This window comes from Petaurus breviceps, unplaced genomic scaffold (genome assembly GCF_028583685.1).
Source record: "Petaurus breviceps papuanus isolate PSGF00001 unplaced genomic scaffold, PetGlider_PUasm1.0 128, whole genome shotgun sequence".
In the NCBI taxonomy this organism is placed as follows: domain Eukaryota; kingdom Metazoa; phylum Chordata; class Mammalia; order Diprotodontia; family Petauridae; genus Petaurus; species Petaurus breviceps.
In genome coordinates this window covers 11,038,975-11,044,340 of record NW_027185664.1, presented here as the reverse complement: position 1 = coordinate 11,044,340, position 5,366 = coordinate 11,038,975, and the positions used below count along the sequence as shown (strand labels likewise).

General features: G+C 35.2%; 1 pseudogene; it reads right to left on the bottom strand.

The window, feature by feature from the left end:
• Positions 1-1,606: 1,606 nt before the first annotated feature.
• LOC138172611 (aurora kinase B-like) lies at positions 1,607-3,200 on the bottom strand (annotated as a pseudogene).
• Positions 3,201-5,366: the final 2,166 nt, after the last annotated feature.

Genomic DNA, 5,366 nt, shown 5'->3' with positions numbered 1-5,366 from the left:
GTGAAGGACTTGAGGTGGACTGGACACTGTGAACTTCAAGATGGAATGGGAACTGGATGAAGAACTGGACAAGGAGTTGGACAAGGAACTGGGAGCTGCCTGCCTTTGAACTCAGGTAACAGTTGGAGCTGGGACCATGGAAGAGTAACCATGGAAGCTGAGAACAAGCCTTGAGCCAAGCTAAAAGAAGACTTTACCTGGATACCGTGTACTGACTGAGATTATGATTTACTGTGACCTGGGGTGGAAAACTTTAACTTTTGTACTTTGTGATTGAATTAAGGATTTTGTGATTGACTGTACTTTGTATGTGGCCATTTTAGTGATAAGTTATGTTGTGACATGGTGAATGCTGTACCTTGATTTTCTGTAAATGTTTTTGCTCTGATTTGTTATTGAATAAATAGAAAGTTAACTATACTGTGTAATCAGAACCTTGAAAAGCTGTTCACAGCAACCATCCTCTGGAAAGATGCTCATGTTTACCTTTACAAGACTTTTACATTTTCCTTTTTGTTAGGATTTTAGAGCATTCTTTCATGTTAGTGTTAATAGTTTGAAATTCTTCTTTTGAGAATTGCTTGTATTTATCCTTAGACCACTTTTCTATTGGAGAATGGCTTTTAGTAATTTATACATAAAAACACATATATGTGTGTTATTTGTCTATATATCTTGGATACCAAACCTTTGTCTCAACATTTTGATAAAACTATTTTTTTTCAATTGTTTGCTTCCCGTCTCCTAGATACACTTATTTTGTTTGTGTAGAAGCTTTTCCATTATGTGTTATCCCAATTTAGTTTTTGTAATTGCAATTGCCTTTTCCAATATCTTTTATCCTTTCTTTGGTTAAGAATATATCTTCTAGGGACAGCTAGGTGGAACAGTGAATAAAGCACTGGCCCTGGAGTCAGGAGGACCTGAATTCAAATCCAGCCTCAGATATTTAACACAAAACTAGCCGTGTGACCTTGGGCAAGTTACTTAACAACCATATTTAAAAAAAGAAGAATATATCTTCTAGCCATAGCTATGAGAATTATGTATCCATTTTGAATTTATATGACATAATATGTTGGTCTAAGACTAATTTCTGCCAGACTACTTCCCAGTTTTCTCGCAGTTTAGTTTTTGTTTTTGTGGGATTTAGGGAGTAAAATAAAGAGCTCTTTCTAAAGTAACATGTCTGGGGCAGCTAGGTGGCACAGGGAATAGAGTACCGGCCCTGGAATCAGGAGGACCTGAGTTCAAATCCAGTCTCAGACACTTGACACACTTATAAGCTGTGTGACTTTGGGCAAGTCACTTAACCCCAATTGCCCTCCAAAAAGCAAAAAAAAATAAAATAACATGTTTTCTGGTTTTACAAACAGAGTTTTTGAGTTCCATTTTTTCTGCTACTCCCTTCTCTAGTTTGTTCCATTGATCTACTCTCTATTTTTTTTCATGCATCTACCCTCTCCCACTTTATTTCCCTTCAACATATAAAACATATATAAACCTATACATAATATCTTAAACAATTTGGCAAGGCAATAGAGAAAGATCTATCCTCTTCCATTTTATTTCCCTCAACATACAAAACATATGTAAACCTATATATAACATTGTAAACAAAATTTGGCAAGGCACTAGAGAAATGTCTCAAAGTTTTCTACACACTGGTACAATAATTTTTGGCCAGCGAACTGGATTGCCATTCTGTTCAACTGAGTTGATCCCCATGAAGTTTCCCTAACAAAACCTTGAACTGGAATCTTACTACAAAGGCCTATGTTCAGTGGGCAGGACCGGAGGAGCAAGGAGGAAGCACTCTCTGGGAATGGGCCTGCATCCAGGGGTGCTCCAAGACCTGAGTGAGGGGACGTCATTCTAAGGGGTTATGCCTGAGCATCTTAGAGATCAGGTCCTGGGCTCCAGAAGGCATAGAAGAAGGGAATTTCAGGTTCACCTTTAAAGTGGAAAAATGAAGGCAGAATAAGACATTATTCAAACCAACAGATCTTTATCAGGTGCCCACAACACTGAAGGAATTAAATGAAATTATATAAGAGAGATTTTGCTCAACCTGAAGCTAATCAGTTCCCAATCCAGAACTCATGTAACTGTAACGAGGATCTTATTTAATCTTTTCCACACACCCCTCCCATCTCCAACCCCATGTACCAGTTGGGCTGCTGGTGATTCCCATCACCCCACCTTTACCCCATACCTTGGTGATCCATCTATAAGTCTCACTGTGAGAGGAGCTTTCAAAGAGAGGATTTCCCACTAATAATTCATAGCACAACACTCCAATGCACCAAAGATCCACCTTTTCATCATGTACATATCCCTCAATCATATCAGAGAGAAGATAGTCTAGGGTCCCATACATTGTTTTCCTCCTAAGGGAGGGGGCATGGGCAGACCAGCTGAAGTCAGCAATCTTGAGCTCTCCTCGAAGTCCCATGAGTAGATTCTCAGGCTTAATGTCTCTGTGAATCACTTTCTTCCCATGGCAGTAGATCAGCTCCTCTATGATCGTGGCTGTGCGCTGCTGGTCAGATGTAGGGTTCTTCTGCAGCTCCTTGTAAAGTTCACCTGAAGGTGAATATTCCAGAATCAGGTAAACCCGACTACGATCATGAAAGTAATTGTAGAGGCGAAGGATGTTAGGGTGCTGAAGATGAGACTGGATCTCAGTCTCTCTTCAAAACTGGTGATCTACACCCTCATTCTCTATCTGAGACTTGAAGAGAACCTGCAGAGCCACAATGAATTGGCTGTTCTTTTCTCGAGCCAGGTACACATTCCCAAACCCAACGGTCGCCCAATGTCAAAGTCATTAATTTTGAATTGACGCACTGGGAGGTTCTTCACATTATTGCTATCCACCTCTGTCCTGCTAAGTACAGCAGCTGGCTGGGCGCTTGAAGGCTCTAGAACAGGTCTGGAATGATTTACAAGAAGGGTTGAAGAGGGAGTGGCTAGCTCTTTCTGGAGGACTCACAGGGGCAGGGCATTCAGGCTGGACTGATGCAAGGATGTGCTGTAAGATCCTCCATTGGCATTCTCCTTCTGGGACATCTTGCAAAGGAAAAGGGGGTAGAAGGAATTCTACAGTCTGGGTCTACTTCTCTATTTTTTAACCAATATCAAATTATTTTGATGTCTGCTCTTTATAGTAGAGTTTGAGATTTAGAAATACTATTCTTTCATTCCTACTTTTTTCCATTATTTCCCTTGATATTTTAGATTTTTGCTTTCACTATGTGAATTTCATTAATATTTTATCTAGTTCTATAATGTATTGCCTTGATAATTTAATTGGTATAGAATTAAAATTGTAAATAATTGTGGTAGTATTATGTTTTGTTATATTGGAATGGGTCAGCTCCATTCATTGAATATTTCTCAGGATATTTTAAGTTATTTTGTCTTGCTCTAAGGAGCACTTTATAACTGAATCTATATAAATTTTGTGTATTTAGGTAGATTGAGTCTCTAATATTTTATGTATTTGTAGTTATTTTGAATGATTTCCTTTTCTATTATTACCATATAAATAATTGATAAAATTAATAAAATAATTATCATTGTATACAAATATTATTGACTTTTATGAGTTTATTTTTCAGCCTGAAACTTTGCCAAAACTGTTGCCTCAATCCTTATATTTATTGATTCTCTAAGTTTTTATTTTTTAATTTAGTCTATTTTCAATTTGTTGAATAAAACAAGCATTTCCATAACATAGTACAATAAAAAAGATGATTGCACATTGAAACTGAAAACCTACTATGCACAACTTGCTATTCCTTTCAAATATACAACAAAATAAACATGAAAATTTATTTTTTCCTTTTTTTTCCTTTCCTATTCCCCCCCCCAACCCTAGAGGTTGTGCTCATTGGACACAAATGTGTGTGTGTGTGTGTATGTGTGTGTGTGTGTGTGTAAAATTATTCTAGGCATACTTATATTTTTCAGTTCTTCCTCTGGAGGCAGATGTCATCTTTCTTCATATTGTCTATGATTTTCAAAATAAACCAGCATGACATAAGCAAATACGAATGTTTTAAATGTCCTCTCTGCCCATATTTATACTTTTAATTACTTTTTCTTGTCTTACTGTTTTTGCTATCATTTTCAGGAATAATAAAACAATAATGGGGAGAATAAGCAACCTTGCTCTAGTTCTATAGTTAATGAGAAAGCTTCTAGTCTATCTGCATTACATGAAAATAATTTTTTATTTCAGATAAACATTATAAAAGTCCCTCTATGCCTATAATTTGAAAGGTTTTGTAGTAAATGAGTGTCATACTTTAAGGTTTTTTTTTCTGCATCCATTGAGATAAACATATGACTTGGGGTTCGGGTTTTCCTGATGTTGAACCATTTTACATCTGAAGTATAAATCCAACTTGGTTATAATGAATGATTTCTTGGATAAATTACTGTAGTGCTATAAGTTGGAGTATTTTATATTTTTTAAAAAATTCTATTTCTTTGTGTTCTCAGCTTTTCTAGCATATAACTGTGGGTAAAAAAGTTATAATAACTTTATATTTATGCTTATTTATTCTTATTGAATTATGTTGCAATTTCCCTTTATTCATCTGTTATTTTGCTGATTGGAATTTTCTCACTCTTATTTTTAAGCAGGTGGGCTAAAGGTTTATCAATTTTCTTAAAGAACCAGTTTTTAGTTTCATTTATGAATTTATTAGACTTTTAGGTTTCAAGTGACCTATTTCTCCTCTAATTTTCAAAATCTCTTTTGTGCTGATTTGGGGTTTGTTCATTTACTTACTTAGTATTTTTGAACATATATTCAGTTCATTAATTGTATCCTCTTATATTTTGTTAATATATATTTAGAGGAATATATTTTCCATTGAGGACTACATTAGCTGCATCCTCAAAGTTTTTGTATGTCATTTCATCATTATAATTTATTTTCAAATAATTATAGCTTTTAATGATTTGTCCTATAACCCACTCATTATTTAGGATTTCATTGTTTAGTTTCCATTTGAGCTAGTGTCTTTTTGTACTGCCTGATATCATTACTATAATTACTGAGTTACACTCCATAGAGGAGGTTTACTATTTCTGCCTTTTACATTTCTTTACAATACATCATTCCCCTAAAGCATAGTCAATTACGGTAAAATTTTCATATGATGCTAAGAAGTACCTATATCAGCAGTCCCATTTAGAAAATGCCAGAATATTTTAGTTCCAGTTTCTCTAGAAATTCTTACAATTCTATATTTCCCCTTTTCTTTATCATTCTTTTAGATTTGTGCAAAACTGAGGATGACATTAAGTTCTCATACTACTATTATAACATTGTCTATCTTTTATGTTATTCA